Source organism: Globicephala melas, chromosome 18 (assembly GCF_963455315.2).
Source record: "Globicephala melas chromosome 18, mGloMel1.2, whole genome shotgun sequence".
NCBI lineage: Eukaryota > Metazoa > Chordata > Mammalia > Artiodactyla > Delphinidae > Globicephala > Globicephala melas.
In genome coordinates this window covers 42,994,210-43,018,958 of record NC_083331.1, presented here as the reverse complement: position 1 = coordinate 43,018,958, position 24,749 = coordinate 42,994,210, and the positions used below count along the sequence as shown (strand labels likewise).

Here is a 24,749-nt window from a genome sequence, read left to right as displayed (position 1 = left end):
TACTAGTAGATCATATAGCCCTCAGATGACTAGGACAGTTTCTCCAAAATGAGCCAAACTTGGTTTTAGTGTATATCTAAAACCTGATATATTCACCCTGAGAATCCACAGACAGTATTGCCTCCATGAAGTTTTCATTTTTCCATTTGCATTTCTGTTTTTATCCAGGAAAAAATTTAAGGTCATTGTCCAGATTGGTAGAACTGGGTACTTAGCTGTAGGAAAAAAAATATTTTTTTCTCAATAGACCTTTTCTCAATACAGTCTATTTTACACTGTGACATAAAACTTCATTAGACATTGAAAAATTATTGTAAGAACAAGAAAGAAAATAATTTTTCAATTATGGTTGAATATTTACTATATTTGATAACAATATAAATTCTTTTTGCAAATAATTAAATCAAAATTACATATACATAGGGCTTCCCTGGTGGCGCAGTGGTTGAGAGTCTGCCTGCCAATGCAGGGGACACGGGTTCATGTCCTGGTCCGGGAAGATCCCACATGCTGCGCAGTGGCTGGGCCCGTGAGCCATGGCTGCTGGGCCTGCGTGTCCGGAGCCTGTGCTCCTCAACGGGAGAGGCCACAACAGTGAGAGGCCCGCGTACCACCAAAAAAACAAAAAAACAAAAACAAAAAACACACATACACAAAAAAAACAAACAGAAATTACATATACATAAACATATTTGTTATTCAGAGGGGTGTTCACACTAATTTTTAATTCCTCAGTACTGACAAATGTGTGAACATTAACTAAGTTTGATTAAGGGAAAAAGTTGATTTCTTTGTTGTTTATGATTGACCTGTTTTTGTTATGAATGGAAGTCAACATACTCTATGAGTATCCAAGCTTAAAAGCACGTCTCCCATTGGATAGAAACATAGACATCGTGATATGCAACTCTATTCAGTGTCACTTATTTTCCCATCAGCTCTCTCTACTAAAAAGTTTATGAATATGTTTACAAAAAAATATCAAAACTCACCATAAAATGCATTATTTAAGGCAGTAGCATTTTAATTCATTACTTGCTATGGAAAATAAAAATAAATAATAAAAGCCTATTTTTTCATTTTTTAAAAGTTTTTCTGATCAAATTAAAACAGTATTGTACTTTTAATTATTTTTCACTGTTTACATAACTAATTAACTCTCTGAGGTAGAGGGCAACACACCTGCAAATTCTTCACTATGTTAAGGTGAGATAATCTATTTCCTATCCCAAAAGACAAAACTAATAGAGTACAGAGGATTATCACTAAATACTAACAGTTGCTTTTGTAAGACTGGAGCTTTTCTGGAGAATCCTGCAATAATGGAGTAGGTAGGAAACAATTTTATATATTTCTATCTTTGAATTCTGTGAAAGTTGCATAGGTATTTTTTAAACTACAGATGAAACAAGGATTAATTTTGCTTTGATTCAAGTAATTGTTACCAAACATAAACGCATTTGAAGCAAAACATGGAATGGTTATGAAGAAAATATTTCCCTTTGTTCTGAATGTCATTCGAGATTTAATCCTTAATAAATTTAACTCTAATTCTTACACATGTGAGAATTTTAGGAGTTTACCTGCTATAAACCATTTAATGCAAATATTAACTTCATACTTACTACCTCTAAATATTATTATCAAAAGCTAATAGACTTTTATACCCTACTTCTTTTAATAGAATTGACAACAGCCCTATGTATTATTTTCTCTTCATAAGCTCAAACAATGTTGCAATGTTCTGCAAAGAATGATTAAATATAAACAATTTCTAAATTTAATTAATGCTATAGATCAATTTCATAAGAAAATACATATGCAATTTTATTCTTCTCTAAGGGTTTTATCTTAAAATCTATTAATGCAATGTAACTCATTAATATTTCAAATCCTCCTTAGTTTTAATTCTAGGCATGATACTTGCAGGCATATTATATGTCTTTGCCTGGAATGTAAACAAAAGAATCAGTAATCTTAATATTAAAATTATTTCTTTGCTTAGTTAGCTAATTAGTTAGATATCTTAGCAAAATTCAACACAATTGAGCAAACATTTCTTTTGTAATATTCTCTTTTCTTAATCTTCATCAGATTACTAGTTTCTTTTCTCAGTTTCCTTTCATAGCTGTTTAACCTGATATGTCATTACTGGAATTCCTTGTCTGTCTTAGGCTCTCTTGTTTTCTCCTGTTCACTCTATCTCTAAGTGAATTACTGTATTTACAAGTTTTTAAAAGCATCTGGTATTATCTCTTAAATTATAGTTTTTAATCTATAAAAATCCAGATCCGTATGTTCAACTATATTCTTAATAACTCCAGTTGTAGACATATTTCTTAGCCACTTTTAAATTAATATGTTCAGAACTGAATGCCTGATTCCTTTACATCCTACTGCTTTCCCATCCCCACTCTGTACCCAGCTCTCCACCAATTTAGTGAAGCAATTTAGTCTACCTGTGTTTGCCATTTCAATAACTTTTATTTCATCTAAAAGGTTGATTCTTCCTAAAAGCTAGGGGTTATCTTTGACATAATGTTATTGGTCCATTTCCTACCTACTTTGGTCTTTAAAATAGCATCAATTTGTAGATATCTAACATCTAAAATACATATATTCACTGTTCTCCATAACACCTGCCATTATTCTAGTGCAACCACCATCATCGTGCATTACTTCAAGTCTCTAATATGTCTCTCCTCTTCCACTCCTTAGGTCCAAAACCCACTTCCAATTTATTCTCCATACAGTAGAGTGGTTTTTAAATAAGCATAATACTCCAACCTTTCTATGATTCAAATAATTCAATCATTCTCCATAGTAATTAGGCTAATTCACAAGCCTACATGTTTGTTCCCTGCTTGTGTGCCACTTTCTATTCATGCTTTACTCACTACTCTTGTCTTTCTTGCTGTCACTTTCCACTTTATGTACCAGTTCTACTTACTGTGGACTTTTTTCTAGTTTCTTGTACACAATGTAGTCATTAAACCAAAGAAAATATTCTTCCCATTCCAAGGAATGATCTTCCCCTGCTCTTTAATTGACTACTTCTTATAGCATTTTGTTTTTCAAATAGACCTAATCTGACTCTCAAATCCCAAATAAGTATTGCCGTTATACTCACTTAAATTTATATTTAGTTTTTCTCTATATTAATTAATCTTTTAAACTACATATCTATCCATAATTCTCTCTCTCTCTTTCTCCATCCATCCACTTAGGTACCTTTGATCTATCTGTAGTCATTTATTTAGATTTTTATTAAATTTATGTATCGTTACAGGGTGTTTATTACATATCATTTGCTTTGTTTATCATTGTGTTCCTAGAGTCTTCCAGTGTTAATAAATAGTATATATCAAGTATTGAATGGGTAAAAAAATTGAGTAAAATATTATGAATGAACAAATGGGCAAATTTGTTATTTATACATATATGAATTGCTTAATTTCCTAATTTTTACACATGTACATTTACTAATAATTATGTTTATTAAGTTTTCAAAAATTGAGTCAAAAGCAAAAATTAAATACACTCACATCAACTTTATAGTTGATGCCAAGATGACTGCAAGGATTATTAAAGTTCAAAATAAAATAAAAATTACACATAAAAGCATAACATTATCTTAACTAACAAATGTTAGGTTTACTTTAAATTTAACCAAACTTTAGGCTCAATTTAAATTTAAATTACTGTAACATTGTAGTCTCATGTACTGCTAATAAAAACTACAGTATTCCGCCAACTTTGCATTATTTCCTGACAAATTATTATTATCTAATTGAAATAATTGGAAAATTTCAAACTGTCTTTGGGACTGAAACTTTCAGCTTTTGTCTTCACATAACTATTGGGTACACATTTGGCCATATAACAGAATAAGAGGAAACATACACAAATGAATGTTTTTGCACAATAATCTAGAGTTTTAAAATATTTTAACACTTGTCATGCTTTTGTATTTAACAAAATTTGTTGTAGAACTAAATGATTACATATACTTTAGTCACTGAAAATAACAATGATCCTACACTTTTAGGGTAAGATGCTATTATACTACCATAGCATAGGTTTATCCATATTTTAAGAAATGTTTACTGATTTAATCATCATTGACAACAAATAACTTCTAAGTACCCACTAACCTATTCAACAGTGTTTTCAGTGTTAAGTCAGCAGGAGACTTTGAAGATGTTTTGCCTTTCTCCTTGGAGCAGCCACTTCTGCAAAAGTTGATAGCAGAAAAGTATCAAATATGCTTTATAATACATCAAGAATGTAAACAGGACCACTCAAGCACTCTGTTTATGACATAGATCCCTAAAAAAAAAAAAGAAAAAAGAAACTCATATTGTAACATTTATAATAAAGTATGATTTACCTTTGCAATGATTTTATCATACTTTTCTTAATATAAATATTTACATTAATTCAAATTCAACAAAGAACTGATGAAAACCTCCTTAGCTTGGTACCATAGTTCACGAAATTATATAATGTGATCTCTGGCTTCAAGGAGTTTAAAACAAGAAATGAGCCACTGAGTTACACAGAGGTACCAGCATACCTTGGAGCTATTGAGGGTTTGGTTACAGACCACCACAATAAAGTGAATACTACAATAGAGTGAGTCACATAAGGTTTTTTGATTTCCCAAGACATACACAAGTTATATCTACTATCCTGCAGTCTATTACGTTGCAATAGCGTTATGTCTAAAAAACAATGTACATGTCTCAGTTAAATAATACTTTGTTGCTAAAAAATGCTAACCATCATCTGAGCCTTCAGTGAGTCATAATCTTTTTGTTGATGTAGGGTCTTACCGCCTAGTTGATGGCTGTTGTTGTTTAGTGTAGCCTGCTTCATTCTAAGCTAGATCTTCTGGATAACTTGCTGCAGCTTCTACACCAGCACATGCTCTTTCACCTTGCACTTCTGTTACAAAGATGGCTTCTTTCCTTAAACTTCATGAACCATACTCTGCTAGCTTCAAACTTTTCTTCTTCAGCTTCCTCACCATTCTCAGCCTTCATAGAATTAAAAAGAGTTACAGTCTTGTTCTGGATCAGGCTTTGGCTTGATTGTGGCTGGTTTGATCTCCTATCCAGACCACTAAAACTTTCTTCATGTCAGCAAAAAGGCTGTTTTGCTATCTTACATTCATGTGTTCACCGGAGTAGTATTTTTAGTTCCCCTCAAGACTTTTCCTTTGCATTCACAGATTGGCTGTTTGGCATAAGAGACCTAGATTTAAACCTATCTCAGCTTTCAATATGCCTTCCTTACTAAGTTTAATCTTCTAACTTTTTATTTAAAGTGAGAGACTTGCAAGTCTTTCTTTCACTTGAACCTTAGAGGCCATTGTAGGGTTATTAATTGGCCTAATTTCAATATTGTTGTGCCTCAGGGAATGAGGAAGCCTGTGAGGGAGAGAGAAAGAGGGGGTGGCACTGAGGAATAACTTGTGGGTAGAGCAGTCAAAACACAGAGCATTTATCAATTAAGTTTGCTGTCTTATATAGGCATGGTTTGTGGAACCTCAATATATTAAAATGGTAGCATTAAAGGTCAATGATTATAGATCACCATAACAAATATAACAATAGAGAAAAAGTTTGAAATATTGTGAAAATGTGACACAGACAAGAAGTGAGCAAATACTGCTGGAAACACTGTGCAGGTAGACTTGCTAGAAGCAAGGTTGCCGTAAACCATCAATTAGTGAAAAATGCAATATATGTGAAGTGCAATAAAGTGAAATGCAATAAAATGAGGTCTGCCTGTGCAGTATATTTATATTGACTGCTCTCAGAGAGATTTTGACAGACAAAAAAAAAGAGAGGGAAGGGAAACAAAAAGTATAATTGCCCTCAGGTCCTAGCAAATTTAGAAGTTAGTCTTTGAGCTGAATTTTAATAATGAGTGTTGGATAAGTAAAAATGGTAAATTAGCTATCTTCAGAAATATAGACAAAAGTTGGAAAAAGTAAGTGACAAGTGGTCTAATCTAGTTTTAATTTGAAAATCTAGAAATTCTTAGTAAAGAATAAAAATGAAAAAAAATTAAAGCCTGATCTTAAATGTGTATTTTATATTATAGGTTTTGAGCTTTATTTTGGAGGAAATGAGAAGCTATTGAGTGCTTGTAAAACAGGAATGTTATAATCAGATCTGTGTTTTAAAGAGGTAACTTTATCCAAACATGACTACTACATAAGAAAATAGGTTCATTCCCATACAAATTCACTGGCCTTACGATTATCCATCATTCAGAAGCAACTGGCACTAAAAAAATGGCCAGAAAAAATTAATTTAAGGAAACCAAGCAACCAAGTTGCTGTCCCACATGATAGAATATATTTCTTAAACAAAAGGTCTCTATATGTGGACATCTCTTCCATAGACAGAATGTATAGAAACCAAGGAAAGGAGATGGGAGTAGCTCATTACACTATTAAAACTATCAACTGACTGAAAGAAATTTGCTTTTGTCCCTACAGTCTTGATCAGCTGGGAAGTCCTAGTGACCAAAGGATGAATGCTTCTCTGAAAGAAGTAAGTCACAGTTCTGATAAAATAGAAGCTGAGACTGTCATTTTGGGGTCCTCATCCATTGAGTCTACAGCAGAGGAGAAGGCTGTGTATCAACTGCACTTAGAAAAAACTGGCTCACTGCTTCACAATAGAGACAGTGAAGTTTCTTTTTCTAACCATTATGACTCACTGTGGTACTTTTTAATTCTTCCTGAATGAGAGTCCCAATAAGATCAACTCAATAAAGATAAGGTCCCGAAAAACCCAGATGATATGGAGTGAAGATTTGGGTTTCTCCACTAAGTGAAAGATTCTGTCCAGCTGAAGTTAAAGAGAACACGGAAGGGGAAGAAGGTGGATATTATTATAATATTAGGCCTCATGACTAAACATAAAGAGAAGACTAAGGCAATATGCTTTATCCAAAAACATTATTTCATTTTACCAACCCCCTCTCACTATCTCATATAAAGAACCCTGGAAAGCTAATATTTTAAGTTTCAGGTGGGTAGTAACAGTATGATTATACAATAGAGGATTAAAAACTGTTTGGGGAACACAATATTTCACTTAAGCAAAGAAAAGAAGGAGATACTGATGGTAAAAAGTGTTGAAGATGAGAGATATCATTCACTTGTCTATCCAGATCCACTCCCCATCCTGCTATATATTGCTCAGTGCCCCAGGATAGGAGCTGGTTCAGTGTACCTAATTTAGCTCTATAGCCTCCTTGCTTCCAATTGGTTTCAGGCAACGTATTACACTGGAAGTCTAGCAGGAGACCAGAGGGAGAGATGAATGGGAGGTTGCATTATGATCTTCTCCAGTTTCCTTTCACTTTGTACCAGCAGAGCCCCTCAGCTGAAGGCCACAGCTACTGCCAGATAACCTTTCACAGCTTCCTCTCTTTTTAGGTTTCATCAACCACACCCTCTCCTTGCCGTTTTTTACGAAGACTGTTGCCCCAGAGTCATACCTCTGCCCCTCCCTTGAAGAGAAACCATTTACTCTTAGCTGTGCTTCAGGAAGCTTGCAAGGAGATAAAAGCAAGAACTGATTGAAACCAAGAAGGCCTAAGATAACAGAATATTTGACTTCCAGTAGACTTTGAGCTCATTGTAATTCATTAGCATGCTAAATGACACCCACCAGCGCCATGACAGTTGATAATTGCCATGGCAACAACTGGAAAAGCCCATAAAAGGACTAAAAGGAGAGTTGCATCAGTTCCAGGTCCAAACCACACCCCTGTTCTCACATAACTCACGAATATTCCTCCTACGCTTTTCAAATCCCTCTCTTTTACCTCAACCCTACTATATATTTAGTGTCTCCAACTCAACTTGGGTTGAGAAGTTGATTTCCTTTGTGAACTAGTTTCCCCTTCTCTATTTTTGGTCATGGCGTAAAGCTTGTGCTGTTCCAGTCTCAGCATACATTTTGTTATCGGCTGTGAGAATCTGATAGGAAAAAGAACCTCCCTGGCTGAGACAAGGGGACTTGTCCCAGGTTAGGACCCTGGAGAGGGTCCAGTACACCAGTTCAGTCACACTTTAAGGCCTTGCAATGGTAACACATTTTTCTCCAATCTACATGTCCCCACACTGCTACAGTTTTTTGTGATTTTCCTATACTTGTTGCAAACTTTGTATGCTGTGTGAGTTTGTCTAAGGCATTACTCTTGCTGGATTTTGGTTTGTTTCTCTAGAAAATGATAAAATTGATCATTGTGATCTCTAAATTGGCATATAGGCTAATGAGATATTGCTTTGTCTATTATTGTGTTGCCAGCAGTTAATTTAAGGGGTTGATAATCCGTAGGACCTCAATATATATCAAATGGATTTTTTAAAAAAGTCATACAATTCTATAGCATCCTTCTTTAGTAATTCAATGTGTGATAGATGCATCTGTGAGTTTTATACTATAATACGCTTATCAATACGAAAAAGTGTAGTTCATTTTCATAGACAAATTATTTTTACCACAATGCTGCTGAGTTAAAACTGATAAGTTTTAACACAAATTTTATAGACAAATTTTTCATGATTTGTCAGTATTTAAAAGTGGAAACCATTGTTATTAACTTGTTGAAGGTCTATATTGAGTTATTCATTGTATTTGTGCTTTCATTTTTGCTTTCAAGTTATACTATATTGATATACCAGACTTACTGACCTTATTTCATCAGACTATTTAAAGAAAATCTTTAAAGCAAAAACAAAATAGAAGTAGATGTAATAACCTGTAGAATCAATAAACATTATTTTTAAATAAAGCCTATCTAATAACAGAATATTTAGCTGTAAATATATGTAATATATACCATATATTACTTATAATTTATATAAATATATGTATTATTTATATTTGGGTTGTCAAACTCAATCGATTAATTACTTTATTAGCATGTGAGTCAACTAAGTATATTTATAAAGAGAAACAGAGAGACATAGACATGCCAATACATGCTGAAAGAATATTTTAAAATATATATTTGTTTTTCCTTTAGTTTAAGGTGAGATTTTTGTGGAACAGTAAGCCCTACAATCACAATTTCCCTTTTTTAATCTTAGATTTATTTCAACATTATTTCTTACAAGTTTAGAGTCTAATTAAAAAATAATTATTAGTGTATATTATTATAATATTTTATATATTTATAAATATTCTAAATTTAAATACATATAAAGTATTCAATTTTAATGCAGTATTTATAATTTCTCATAAATGAGTGTTTATATACACACACTCTGAGAAGTTTGTTCTTTTTCATCTGTGCCAAATTTCATGACATCCTTTAATATCTATAACTAAATATATTTTGTAGGATAGAAATGAATATATAGTCAAAAAATCCACCTGTTCCCTCTATGAAATACATGGAAGAAACAATCTACTTGAGTTCCTATTATCTAGGACTATCACAAACTTATAAATACTAATTTTTCACTTTTCCCTATTATTTCCCCAATGTGTAGTGTATGAAATGGCCTGATCTCACATGAGAAATAGAAAAATCTGGACTAATATAATAACGACATCTGGTGAAAATACAAATTATTTTATTATGAAGTAGGGATATAAAATATACATAAAAAAACATTTTATTATTTGATTTGAAAATAACTTTTCATATTTTGTATTTCTTTATCATCTCAAAGGGATTTACTTAAAAACAAATTCCAAGAATGACATTCTGGCAAATGCAACTTTTAAAACTAATTTCCACAACAGACTAGCAAGATCCTTCTCAGAAATATCTCTGAATAAAAGCAAATTGATGGATGCATACTTTTCATGCATCAAAATCAAATGAATTTGTCACCAAGAATTGGAGGAACACGGTTATAGTCATTTTTTTCCGTTTATATTATTCTATATTGGTAAATTTCCTTCTCTTTCTTGAATGTCAGTTTCTTAGCAAATTATATTTATAATTGGTTCTCTTGTTTCCTCATTATGCACGTTATATGAAAGTAGGGTTAGGCAGCCTTATTTTGCACTTTTAAATTTTCAGCCACTTCATTTCACTTTTAATTTCTGCTATATGGGCCATATTTTAAAGTTTGTACCTGTTTGCTAGTTGACTTAACACTACCCTTGCAGTATCAGCAGGATCTAGCATATAGTAGACCAATAATACATTTAATGCACGAATAAATGGCATAGTTATGTATAAAGCTAATTGTCAAATTATTTATATTACAAACCGACTTTTATCTCCCATGAAAAGTCTTGAAGTCTTAATCTCAACACTCTTGATATTCTAGGAACATAAAATCATGCTATCATAAAAAAATTTATTATGCACCCCCAAGACCACTTTTAACATTTAGTTTCCCAGTATAGCTATTCTGAATTTCTTAAAAGTTTACATATTCTACTAGTTTTAATACATTCTCTTCTGAATGAGGGAGATATTTTTTTAAAAAATCAAAATAATTACATGGTGTTTTATGCATCAAATTAGCAATCTGCACCTTTTAACTTTGGAATTTAATTTTATTTTAAAATAACGCTAGCAAGACATTACCTAATCAAGAAAAAAATTTAATTGTGATTATTATATTGATTCCAAATATGGAATGCAATATTAAGTTATTAATTTCAAACCCTTTTCCTATGTCCTATATGACTTATCCAAGTTTGGGTCTAATTTTGAAATCAATAGAAAATACATGAGGATGGAATTGAGGCATGAATAAAAATATTATTGGTGCACAGTAAATGTGGCCTTTCATTCTCTAAGGCTGAAAAATGAAAACAAAGATAACAGACAAAGTGATAATGGCTTTCTACTAGAATTAAACTTCATAGTGATCTAAATTCATAGGTTTAGAAATAGAACGCTCTTCAAAATAAAAGATATTATGAACAAAATATAAAAAACTTTGTAGAATTTTCATCTTCAAAAGCATGTTACACTTTCATAGAAAAACAATGAAGCTCTAAAAAAGACCTTTAACACATGTACAAATGAGCAAAATAGAATTCAGGTTTATGCTGATTGAAAAGCACAGCAGCATTACCACCGAGTGTGAAGAGCAGCCACAAAGTCTCCATTTCATAAATGCTTTCTTCAGTTGCTAATAAAAAAAGTATTTCTTACCCTATCACATCCACATGTACATCTTACAGTCACAGCTCTGCCTCTGGCACTTTGTGGTGTCAGAGGCTACCATCTGGAAGGTGGTTGTGTATAGTAAATGAGTTTTAACAGAACTAGTTGGGTTGGTTTCCTCCAGAGGAAAGAGCCCCTAACTGCAAAATTCTTAATACAGCATTGCATCTTGCAGGAGAGTCTGCCCTACCTATTTGCTATATACACACTTGCCACCAGCTGTTTTATGCACTCTTGGCTCCCCAGCTGAGGCAATTAAGGGAATAGGATTTGGCATTCTGTATAAATATGAGATAAGACTCTGGAGCTGTTTCCAGGTTGGCAGAGCATGGGGTAAAAACAAGGCTTTGCTCAGAGTAGAGTTTTTAATCTTATAGACAATGATCGAGGAATGAAAAAGGCAGATGCTAAGAGGATAATGTGGGGAAATATGGAATCCTGGCCATCAGCAAACTATTGTAAATTCAATAAAGTACAGAAAAGTAGCTGCATCCTGCAAAACAGGCATGAGATAAAATGCTAAGGTTTGGGTAAGTGTAGCAGATTGGGATATTTTGCTCTATATGATGCTTCTCCTATACACTGCATCTAGGTATACAGTAGCCATTATAGCTACATTCACTTCTGTTTCTATCATCTACTGTGCTGTTGAGTCCAAAGTCCTATAAAGAAAATAGCACGGGGGACAGGGATTTTGTAAAAGATGAATGGGGTAAGAATGTGCTCTTTACTAGAACTATTGTTCTAGTAAATAGAACTATTGTTAAAGAAAAAATAACTTCCTAATTAAACAAAAGTTGTTTGGTGATATTTTAGCTTTAGCCAGTGAATATTCTCACCTTTATAACTTTTTTTTTTACATAGGCAATCTAAAAATAGATACAGGTACACTAAAATCTTAATCGTTATGTTAATTTGTGTTGGCACTATTGCTTTCATTCTTTGCTTTAAAATGTCCTATGGTCAATATGCTATTTTTAAATGAAAATTTAAAAAAAATTTTTTTCTTTCTTATGCATATAAAACCAGTGATTGAGACTATTTTAAGTAGGTATATAATTGTTTCTAGGGAAAAAAATCTGTGAATGCAGAGATGATTTTAAAAGCTATGTTTCCTACCTTAACTTCTAGCCCAGAAACTAGACTCATATCAATAATTATTTACTTGATGCTTCAACAAAACAAACATCTCAAAACTAAAAAAGGCAAAATAAAAATCTTGACTCTGCCATCACTTAAATTGCATGTCCCTCACTCTTTCAATTTTGTGAAAGGAAACACTAGCATCCAGTTGTCAAACCTAAAATAATTGTGTTCCCTTTGATACTTCTCCTTCCCAACTACACTCTCCACACTGATTACATCAGAAAATTCCACTTCTGCTGCCTCTAAACATATATGGACTCTGCCTATGTTCTTGCATATACATTACTACCACCTTAACAAACGCCACTGTCAACTCTCACTGAGATTACTGTAATAAGGGAAAGGAAGGAAGGAAGGAAGGGAGGAAGGAAGGAAGGAAAGCAACTACATTGGGAAGGGGGGAAAGATTGAAACTCCTTCCCCTAACTTATGAAAGCCTTAGGTGGTCTGGCCCTAGCCATATATCTCATTACTCTTCATCTTACCTACTGTGTTAAACTCACACTACAGTTTTAGTTTTTCAAATATGAAAAGCTCTTAACCACTTAAGAATATTTGAGATAGGTGTTCTGATTTCCTGGAATATTCTTCCTTCTCCTCTTTCTATGGTGAATTCCTTGACCTTCAAATTTCCTCTTAAATGTCATCCTTTTGCCCATCCAATCTAAGGAAATAAAAAAGTCACTATCACATTACTTACTTTAATTCCCTACACAACACTTAGCACTATCTCACATATGTCTCACACACACACAGAAAGTTTATCTGTATCACCCTATTAGCATAGAACCTCTTTAAGATCAGAGACTTTAATGATGACTCTGAGCACTCTGGTCATTCAGAACAGTGACTGACAAATAATGTTCACTCCATAAATATTTGTTAAACAGGTGAATGGGCAGAAACGTTAGTTATTCTAACACCTTAAAATTTTATATAATTTTGATAACCAGACTAATGTCATTGTATTTCACTCTAAGTTTCAACTCAAGCTAGGCATATCTGGAATATGTTTTATTCAAGGGGAAAATTGAAAAGATGTACTCATTTTAACAAAATATTATACAATGTCTAATATGGATGGATTACTCCTTAAACATATTTTATTGCATTCACCTAAAGTAAGGTAACCAAATTATATGCTCATACTGTAAACAGAGTGTATCAAAATATTTTAATATTTTCTTGAATATCCCTATTATTAGCTTCTTAAAACCTTCGTTGGTTTCAAAATCACTATTGCTTTACTAATTTTCTTTTTTTTTTGCGGTACGCAGGCCTCTCACTGCTGTGGCCTCTCCCGTTGCGGAGCACAGGCTCCGGACGCGCAGGCTCAGCGGCCATGGCTCACGGGCCCAGCCGCTCTGCGGCATGTGGGATCTTCCCGGACCGGGGCACGAACACGTGTCCCCTGCATCGGCAGGCGGACTCTCAACCAGTGCGCCACCAGGGAAGCCCCTGCTTTACTAATTTTCTTAGCTAACATTCATCAAGTGTTCTTAAAAAAACATTACACTAGGGCTTCCCTGGTGGCGCAGTGGTTGAGAGTCCGCCTGCTGATGCAGGGAACACGAGCTCGTGCCCCGGTCCGGGCAGACCCCACAAGCCGCGGAGCGGCTAGGGCCGTGAGCCATGGCCACTGAGCCTGCGCGTCCGGAGCCTGTGCTCCGCAACGGGAGAGGCCACAGCAGTGAGAGGCCCGCATACTGCAAAAAACAAAACAACAACAAAAAAAACAAAAAACATTACACTAGTGCATATTTCACATTTATCAGAGTTCTGTGCTCTCTCAATAGATTTGCTGGGCTGGAAACTGTGATAAATCATAAAGTAACATGCAGCTATTGTAAATTATTAAGAAGAGTGGCAATCTCAAGCAGAATAGATAAATTTAAAAAGTGATAGAGAAATGCAAACTACTAGGAAATGTCTGAATAACCTAGGATATCCAATCAGAAACTGATCAAAATATTTTTTTTTAGAAAATATTTGGTAAACAATAGGTATTATTTTCCTATGGTTTATTTATTTTTTTGTGGGTGGCTTCACTTTTATTTTTAGTTATTTATTTTTTAACGCCTTTATTGGAGTATAATTGCTTTACAATGGTGTGTTAGCTTCTGCTTTATAACAAAGTGAATCAGCTATGCATATACATATATCGCCATATCTCCTCCCTCTTGTGTCTCCCTCCCACCTGCTCTATCCCACCCCTCTAGGTGGTCAAAAAGCACGGAGCTGATCTCCCTGTGCTATGTGGCTGCTTCCCACTAGCTATCTATTTTACATTTGGTACTGTATATATGTCCATGCCAATCTCTCACTTCGTCCCAGCTTACCCTTCCCCCTCCTCAAGTCCATTCTCTACGTCTGCGTGTTTATTCCTGTGCTGCCCCTAGGTTCTTCAAAACCTTTTTTTTTTTTTTAGATTCCATATGTTTGTGTTAGCATATGGCACTTGTTTTTCTCTTTCTCACTTACTTCATTCTGTATGACAGACTCTAGGTCCATCCACCTCACTACAAATAACTCAATTTCATTTCTTTTTATGGCTGAGTAATGTTCATTGTATATATGTGCCACGTCTTCTTTATCCATTCTTCTGTCAATGGACACATAGGTTGCTTCCATGTCCTGGCTACTGTAAATAGAGCTGCAATGAACATTGTGGTACATGACTCTTTTTGAATTATGGTTTTCTCAGGGTATATGCCCAATAGTCGGATTGCTAGATCATATGGAAGCTCTATTTTTAGTTTTTTAAGGATGCTCTATAATGTTCTCCATAGTCACTGTATCATTTTACATTCCCACCAACAGTGCAAGAGGGTTCGCTTTATTCCACACCTTCTCCAGCATGTATTGTTTGTAGATATTTTGATGATGGCCATTCTGACTGGTGTGAGGTTATACCACATTGTAGTTTTGATCTGCATTTCTCTAATGATTAATAATGTTGAGCATTCTTTCATGTGTTTGCTGGCAATCTGCGTATCTTCTTTGGATAAATGTCTAGGTCTTCTGCCCATTTTTGGATTGGGTTGTTTTTTTCTTTGATATTGAGCTGCATGAGCTGCTTGTAAAATTTGGAAATTAATCCTTTGTCAGTTGCTTCACTGGCAAATATTTTTTCCCATTCTGAAGGTTGTATTTTCGTCTTCTTTATGGTTTCGTTGGCTGTGCAAAAGCTTTTTATTACAATTACATTTCGTAACAAAATAATAGGCTTAGTTGTAATATCCTGGGTTAACTACCATTTGGAAAATTAAATATACATTACAGTAAACATTTAGAAAATAGTTTTCTAAAATGTTCAATCTAGGTAAATAAACATGTCTGTAGAAGTCTTTTATAAGGATCATACATATTTCAAGTTTTTTTAATCATTCAGAGAAACAAGATATTACCTGATTCAAAAATTTAGGTAAGCATCTCTAAGAAAGGAGCAGGAAACAATGGGAAGGTTGGAACTGAGAAGAAATTTTGTTTCTTGTAGCGCAAAAGGTAATTCTGCATTTAAAAAAAATCATTCCTCAAAAGCACCAGTACTAAAATTATCATCAAAGTGCACCCCAAATTTCAATTGCAAAGTGTCAGAAGTAATTATCAACCAGGAAATATTTTCAAAATAATGAAGTTTTTATGAGATCCAAACAATACTGTTGGTTAATATTAACATCTCTTTAAATTCATTTATTATATCTATATTCTATAAATTCTCATAAGTCTCAAAATAATCATAGGCTTCCTAATATGCATGTGGTTAATATTGGCTGCTTTAATTTTAGCACACCAGAAAACATAAGGGGTATAAGTTCAGAAAGAGTTACCAACTCTAATCGTAGCTTTTCCTTTTCGATCACTTCCCCAAATTAGAGTTCTCTTTTTCTGTCTAGCAGCTTTGGATGGTTCCTTCACGATGGAGAAGTTATCCACTGGTACTGAGACAGAAATGATAAATATGCCATTTAAGTTTCAGATAATTTAGGAGGGTTTGATCTTCATTGGAAATTAAGATACTTTAAGTTAATAAAAGGTTTTCAATCTGCATTTCTGGGAACCTAAATTAAAGCATCACACAACATTTTCAAAAACAGAAAAGCCATTTCGTTTGACTAAAAACTTAGTTTTAAGATGGCAGAAAGTACCTTGATAATTTTCTTTTAAGAAAGAAAGAAAAACAAGCAATTAAAGAGAAATTCTTCCGAGAGAACTGAAACATGTGATATACCTCTGACTTGGCACTCCTTCCACCTGGAGAACTTTTTGGATAACTGCTTTCATCACACAATGATCTAAAGTAAAACAAATGGAAATTAGAGTAGTTAGTTCCCAATGAGTGGCTATTTAGATTTAAAACCAAAAGCCAACTAATTATTGCTTTTCCCATAAATTTAAATATGAAATCTACATTATGTAATTATACACTTATCTCCCCCTTTGTGTATTCTAATTTCTTCCTCAGAAACCTAAGATGCCATCTTGCAGACTGCCTCCAGTGGCTACTATTTTGGCAGCAGCAATGGGCAGCTTTAAACATTTTGCATCTAAAGTGGCTTTGGATACCTTTGGATAGAAAGTACAGTCTGAGCACTGTCCAGACACTTAGATACATAAAGGGCATCTAAGATAACAAACCAAAGTCCTGATATTCCCTCAAAAGCTGCTCCTCCCATCAGCTCCCTTTTTCTAAGTGATACCACCCAGTTGCACACATAATCATCAACGACTTGTCTCCTTGTTACTATTCCCTTCATAGCCCACATCTAATCTATGGGCAAGCCTTGTTAGTTACACCCTCAAAACACAACCTGAATTCAGCCACTTTTCACTTGCTCCAAACTTCCAGCCTAAGCTAAGCCATAAACATCTCTATTTTGGACCACTGTGATAGTCTCCTAACTACTCTCCCTGTTTCTCTTCTTTATCCTCCCAAGTCCATCCTCTATACCAGGTTCCCTCATTCAGATACTATTTGGATCATGCCATTTACAAGTTCAAAACCCTCTACTCATTTAGAATAATCCAAATCTTTACTCTGGCCTTCAAGACTTTACAAGATCAGACCCCTGGCTAGCTCTTGACCTCATGTCATACCACATCTTCTGCACTCAGTCCTCTGACCATGTTGGCTTCCTTGCTTTCCTTAAATACTCCACCCACCTACCTGCCTGCATACTCATTGCCTCCTTGCTTTTCCTTAAATACTCCATCCACCTATATGCCTGCATACTCATGGGCTCCTTGTCCTGGAATGTGTTTACCCCAGATCTTACATGGCTTGCTCCTCTCTTCATTCAGGTCTCCGTTCAAATGCCACTTCTCCAGTGAAGCTGTCCCCTAACAAACCTGTCCAACGGAGTCCTACATGACCCCGCTCACTCTCTTTACATTAAGATATTTTTGCACCTCCTACTATCTAAAATTATATTACTTCTCCGTTTACTCATTTCTATCTGAACTCCTTCACTAGAATGTAAGCTCCATGAGGGCAAGACTTTTGTGTGTCTGGTTCACTGCTTTATCTCTAGTGCCTAAACACGTGTCTGGCACACAATAGGTATTAAAATACTTACGTGTGAAACTGACAAATGAATAAAGTACTCCGTGCAAGAATTCAGAGGTTGCACAAGAAGGAAACAATGCTCTTGGGTGGAAGCAGGCTTAGTATCTAGGTTCACCTCTTTCTGAGTAGAGATGAGAACAAGTTACAAGTATAACTCACTTTAATTAGTAAATTATCTGCTAAAAACATAAGGGACGTACAACATTAGAAAAGAACCGTTTTTGTTGTTGTTGTTTTTGTTTTCGTTTTTTTGCGGAACGTGGGCCTCTCACTGTTGTGGCCTCTCCCGTTGCCGAGCAACAGGCTCCGGACGCGCAGGCTCAGCGGCCATGGCTCACAGGCACAGCCGCTCCGCGGCATGTGTGATCTTCCCGGACCGGAGCACGAACCCGTGTCCCCTGCATCGGCAGGCGGACTCTCAACCACTGCGCCACCAGGGAAGCCCAAAAGTACCGTTTTCTAGGATACAAATAATAACAAATTCAAACAATGTGTGAATAGAGAATACATACTAAAAACCTATCATGAAAGTATCATGGTCAAGAACTCTCGCGGTAAAACGTCAGACAAAAACCAGAACAAATGATCATGACTTCTAGTAGTTCTGGGGCTGAACAACCTACTCATTCAAACAAAAGGGATCATCACAAAAGCAAAGATATTAAAAACTATTACATGAAAGGAAACTATCATGAGTCATTTATTTAAGTGTTGAGTAGACCATCACATTAAAGTAACTGGAGTCTTTCAACACCCCATGACATACAGAAATAGCAAGTCAGACATATGGATCTGACAGGATATGATACAACCCTTACAAACTGTCACTGCAGAAGAATGGACACACGGTGTCATTAACCAACTAGCCAAATGAATACAAACAGCCAGTAAACCTCACCAGTAGATCAAATGAATACAAAATAAAACAAAATGTGGTTATTCTCCTATCAGATTAAGCCACGATTCTGTAAGAAAAGTCTTCAAAATGTCTATACCCTTTTGATGCAACAACTCTCTAAGAATTTAACCAAAAGAAATAGAGATATAGGTAAGGATATATATCAGAGTACTTTTTGTAACTGAAAAACTGGACATACCTTTTATACAAGATTGGATAAGCTATGTGTACCCTGGCATATTCATATAACGGAACACTGAACAGTCACAAAAAATGATGCAGTAGATGCAAATTTACTAACTTGCTAAGATGGTCATACTAAATTAACTGAAAAAAGGTATAAAATTTGGAGTAATCCCACTTACATAAAAAAGGGAGAGGTACTCATTTTTGTAGTCTTTCAGTTTTTTAAAAGTGCTACCAGCCAGTGTTTGTGAGAGGCAGGCTTCACATCCACTCTTGGGGTGGACTACAAATTGGCATAGCCTTTCTGGGTGGTGATTCGGCAATGTGTATCAACAGTGTTAAAAATATGTCACACTTAGTCATTCCACGTGTAGTACCTTATTCTACACAAGTAAGCCCGATGGACACAGAGGTGTATATACAACGTATTCACATTGCTTGTGACAGGGAAAAGCAAACTGTCTAAATATAATTGCAAAGAAGTGATTAAACTATGGGACATCAATATGATGGAATATTACGTGATACCTCATTAAGTGAAAAAAGCAGGAATATGAAATAGCAAGTATACTACAATTCTAGTTTAGTAATCCCTAAGTGTACAAATATATTTATATATTAAAAAAAGGACTGAAAATATATACACCAAAATGAACAGTGCTTATGTCTGGGTATTAAGCTTATAGGTAATTGTTCTCTTGTTACTGTGTATTTTCTGTAAAGAATACATGCAACTCTTAGAGAAAGTTTAAAAGCAACATAAAAGCTATCAGAAAAATGAGGCTTTGAAAAAAATCCTATCACAACAGTATCACGCCAAAAGCTAAGCATTATATTATATCAAAAATTCAATATTTTCAATTTTAGCATTTACCTCCAAGCCATAAATCCTCACTAAGAGATTCTGCAAAAGCACGAACCCAGGTCACCAATGAGCTTGTTGCAGTTCAGAGGGATGCGCCTCCAACCAGGCATACAGTCAAGATCAGGTCTCCTGGAACGAAGCCTCTCAGCCCAGGTTTCTTCATGCCTTCTGATAGTCTGATACTTCAAAGCTTTAATGGGACAAAATTAAGATGCTTCAATAAGGAAACAGGGTGTGCCTACTGAGTATGGCTTATTATGTCAGAGATTTACACACACACGTATCAAGCATATGTGCCAGGAGAATCAAGCTGAGAAATTAAACAGTCAGTTCTGCTTTACGAGTCCAGTGACCCACATTCTAGTCGGTCAGGGATTAGATTCCAGCCACTGGATGACCTGTTTTTGAACAGTTATGTAAAGTTGGACAACTCAATTACAGTCTAAGAATTATTTTCCTTATCTTCTAAGTCAGGGAATTGGTTCTAAATTCTGTCATTGCTGAGGCTCTAAATTTCATCATTCTGTCCTCCAAAGGTCTCCAAACACCTGACTGGGCAACCCATAAGAAAACTTTTTAATATGCATCTTCGTTTTTAACAAATTATATACACAAAGTTCTATACGTTTAACTTACGTACATTATAAACTACACAGATAGTTTTTCATGATACAAAGCTAAATAGGTTCTAATATTTTGTTGCCCTAACTCCTAAGGCATTATTTTATTTTATTTATTTTGAAAAAATATTTATTTGTTTGTTTGTTTGTTTGGCTGTGCCGGGCCTTTAGCTGCGGCCTGCCGGATCTTTCACTTATTGCATGTGGTATCTAGTTCCTTGAGCAGGGATCGAACCGACGGCCCCTGCATTGGGAGCGCAGAGCGTTAACTGCTGGACAGTCAGGGAATTCCCAGGCATTATTTTAAAAACTATATTCACTGGCTTCCCTGGTGACGCAGTGGTTGGGAGTCCGCCTGCCGATGCAGGGGACGCGGGTTCGTGCCCCGGTCCGGGAAGATCCTGCATGCCGCGGAGTGGCGGGGCCCGTGAGCCACGGCCACTGAGCCTGCGCGTCTGGAGCCTGTGCTCTGCAGTGGGAAAGGCCACAACAGTGAGAGGCCCGCGTAACGCAAAAAAACGAAACAAAACAAAAATATATTCACAACATGGATCTCACATCCTACCTAGGGTATGCACACAAACTTCAGAGGCCTGGACTATGCACAGCCAGTTTGATGTGCCTTGGGAAAATAATGGTTTGACATTTAACCACAAGTCTTGTCTTAAAGACATTCAATTCTTTTTATTCATAAAATAAATTCTGGTACCAGGGAATACTGACTTTAAATGAGAAAAGTCTTGTTACATTCTTGAAAAAATAAACGACTCAAAGTACCTTTGACACTCTAAAAGGAAAATCATTAGTGTCATTTTCCTATTAACAATAGCTTATAAAAGCTCCAAGCAGAAATAACAGCAATCACTTACACAGTGCTTGGTATGTGCCAAGCACTATTTATACAAATGAGTTCATTTAAACCCAAATGAGGCATAGAGGTTAAGTGATTTGTCCATGATCACTAGCTATGAAAAGGGAGAAAGGGAATTTGAACCTAGGCCATTTGGCTTCGGCACCCAAGTTCTTGACTGTTTTCTCCCCCAGGGGTCAGTGGACTTGCCCTGTAGAGGCTCAAAGAATTCTTCAATTTTTAAAATCTAAATTTAAACATTTCCAGCTTTGTGGGCTATACAGTTTCTGTTGCAACTACTCAACCCCACTGGTGTAGGCTGAAAGTAGCCAGAGCTACCACATCAACAATGGGTGCGACTAGGTTCCAAAAAAACTTTCTTTACAAAATCAGGCGGCAGGCTGGATCTGGCCCACCAGCCATAGTTTACCCATCCCTGATCTGCACCAGCAAACTACTAAAAAGGCTTCATGTCAAATTACTAAATAATTTAGGCCTAAGTACAGTAATTAGAACCACTGTAAACTTAAGGCATTAGTTGAAAAACTGTATTTACAAGTTGCTGATGTAGTAATTTTTATTAGTTTATAAACTACAGCAGCTAATAGACACTTGATTCATTTAAATCTTGAAGACTATAATGGCATAGTTTCTGCACAGCATCACAATCAGTGTTTTCAGTAACTAAAAATACATAAAAGTATTATTATGTATTATATATTAAATCTCTTATTTCTAAAATTAACTGGACTATCTTTACTAAATGGTAGAATCCCAAACTGAAAACTGGTCATATTCTTTCAACAAAATGAAAGATGCACTCAGAGGTATCAAAAGACAAAAATTAACTGCCATCTGTGTCAACGTATTAATGTGCTTCAATCACATATGTTTCCATGAAAGTTTAAACATAAAATCACCTTTAAGATCTTGGCCACGTAATCTGCTCCCTGCCATGTCAGATTACAGCCCGTGAAGTTTACTGTCTTAAGAGTGATAGAGTTCTTTATACCTTGACAAAAAACTACAAGGAAAAAAAAACACACACACACACACGATAAGATGAAGAGCCTATACATTTGTCAACCTTGACTTATTTGCTTTTCTTGAGTCAATTGGAGGTTTACAGCCACATTTTTAAAATCATTAACAACAATCTTCCCAAAAAGGTAATTGATGAACTGATGCGTTCTAAAACTTGTCAGTAACAAAGTCTTATTCCAGTTTACAGCAACACTTTAATTCTATTTAGGTACTAAAACTGAATACACTGAATACTGCAAACTTTATTGCCAACCACTCAGTAAAGTACGACATACTTTTGAGTCAAAGGAAAAAGAAGAACCTAAAAAGCATAAGACTCTTCCGATTTTCAGTTCCAATGATACATGTCAATCTTGATGATCAATCAGCGATGTAAATGTCAACTATAAACCCAGTATTTTATTAGCTGCTATGCAGTATACTAGAGCAATAGAAGAGAGAGAACCTCAAACCCTCTGTTCCCTCAAACTGAAAGGCAGGCTTCCTGACCCCTCCAGACCACTACTGGACATAGGGCACGCACGCTAACGTTTCAGGACCCCAATGAAGAGTCACCTGTTTTGTGATTACTTCCATGACACACCCTCACCACCAATGAATTTGCTGCTCCTATGGGACGTTACATGTATTTCCTATTTGAACACATACCACAGTGCCTTATAATTATGACTGCAGATAGACGTTCTAACAATTTAAAGAGAATGATGACTTTTTTGCTCTTTACGTCTTGCTATTTCCCTTCCCATACTATTTCTTGAAGAGAAACCATAAAAATATAAACACACACAAAAAACAGAAAATATAGAAAACGCGTGGTTTGTGGCTTAACACAAACTTAAGTAAGATTAATTCTGACAGTATCCAGCATGACAAACTTCCATGGTACAAATGAGAATGGACCAAGGTTTGAGCAGGTACAGGAGACAATCCACGCATGAACACCAAGAAAAGGTAGACGGGAAAAGGTAGACAGACATGGTGTGTAGGAAATCACGAGACCAGTCCGATGGGAAGAGACTTAAACAAGACTGAAACTCACTTTCTAAACCTCCATCTCCAGCTGGACAATTCACAAGACACAGGAGCACCAAAGTGGCCAAATATTCAATCCCTTTAATGGGGAGGAACAGTTTAAAATTTTATTGGTTTAGTTTGCCCCAAAAGCAACTATCAAAGGTTGGCAGGACACAATGAAGGCTTACCTTTGTGAACATAGTTAAGTCTCTCTCTCTCAGAGCTAGCCCACTTAGCTCCAGGTTCCTTAGTGCACCCGACGCACTTACACAGCATTTATGAGCTCTACACAACTGGAAGGTCACATCTTTATTTCTTATCGCAGGAACACGACTTCTGTAAACTTCATTTCTGTCACAACCTAAAGCAAAATTATTATAAAATGAGTGATTTAAACCATACATTTTATCATCATTAAAAAGCACCTAAGTAAAAAGAAAAAGAGCATCTGCTCTGTGCTAAGGAGTAGAAATGACTCCTGCCCTTAAAGCCTTCATTCAGGAGGAAGATGGATAAACTCAAATTTTCAATCACATGAGATAAATAAACATAACCTTTATGCACAGAGGTGCCTATGGAGGCAAAAAGTTATATCTAAGTGACGGCTTCATGATAACCCTGAAGTAGAATCTAGAAAGATGAGGCTATGCAGAGTTGGAGTAGGAGGTGCATTAACGGCAGAGGGAACATCTGTGAAAAGACACTCAAGCCTGACTCCTGCCGGGCACTGTAAATACTGCAGGTGGCGATGACTAAAGGCCAGGGGTCCAAGTGTGAGGAGAGACACAAAGGAAAATAGAGATGCTGGCCGAAGCAAGCCTGGGAGAGAGCGTGGCTTGAGTCCCACAGGTGACGAGGCCTGGGACTACCACTGGCTGAGTAAGGGTGCCTCCGCTGATTAGAAAAAGGCGACCCGCTGCTGAAGGACCAATTAGATAAAGGGAGTGATCACAAAAAGCTCCCCTTCCTCAGGGCCAAAGAGCCCCAAGACGGCGCTTCCCTGGTGGCACAGCGGTTGAGAGTCCGCCTGCCGATGCAGGGGACACAGGTTCGTGCCCCGGTCCAGGAAGATCCCACATGCCGCGGAGCGGCTAGGCCCGTGAACCATGGCCGCTGAGCCTGCGCGTCCGGTGATGCTTGGCCCAGCACAGTTCAGACTACACGCCTCTGGGCAGGGCAAACGCTGGGGGGCTAGTATGCACTAACTTTGTGTGGGCAAGTCATTAGCAGCATTATTTGAAGCATAGCTTTTTATGTTACAAGATTACTCAACCCGAGTAGGCAGATGAACTTAGAGGAGCTAAGCCCAGGAGCCGCAAAACCACCCAGGAGGTTCTGCCATAGTCCGGGCAAAATGTAATATGGATGAAGAAGCAAATTTAAGAGGAGGC

The 24,749-nt window shown here is 36.0% G+C and overlaps 1 pseudogene; it reads right to left on the bottom strand.

Annotated features, from left to right (window-relative positions):
• Positions 1–5,415: 5,415 nt before the first annotated feature.
• LOC132593832 (centrosomal protein of 78 kDa-like) lies at positions 5,416–24,466 on the bottom strand (annotated as a pseudogene).
• Between the last annotated feature and the right edge of the window lie 283 nt (positions 24,467–24,749).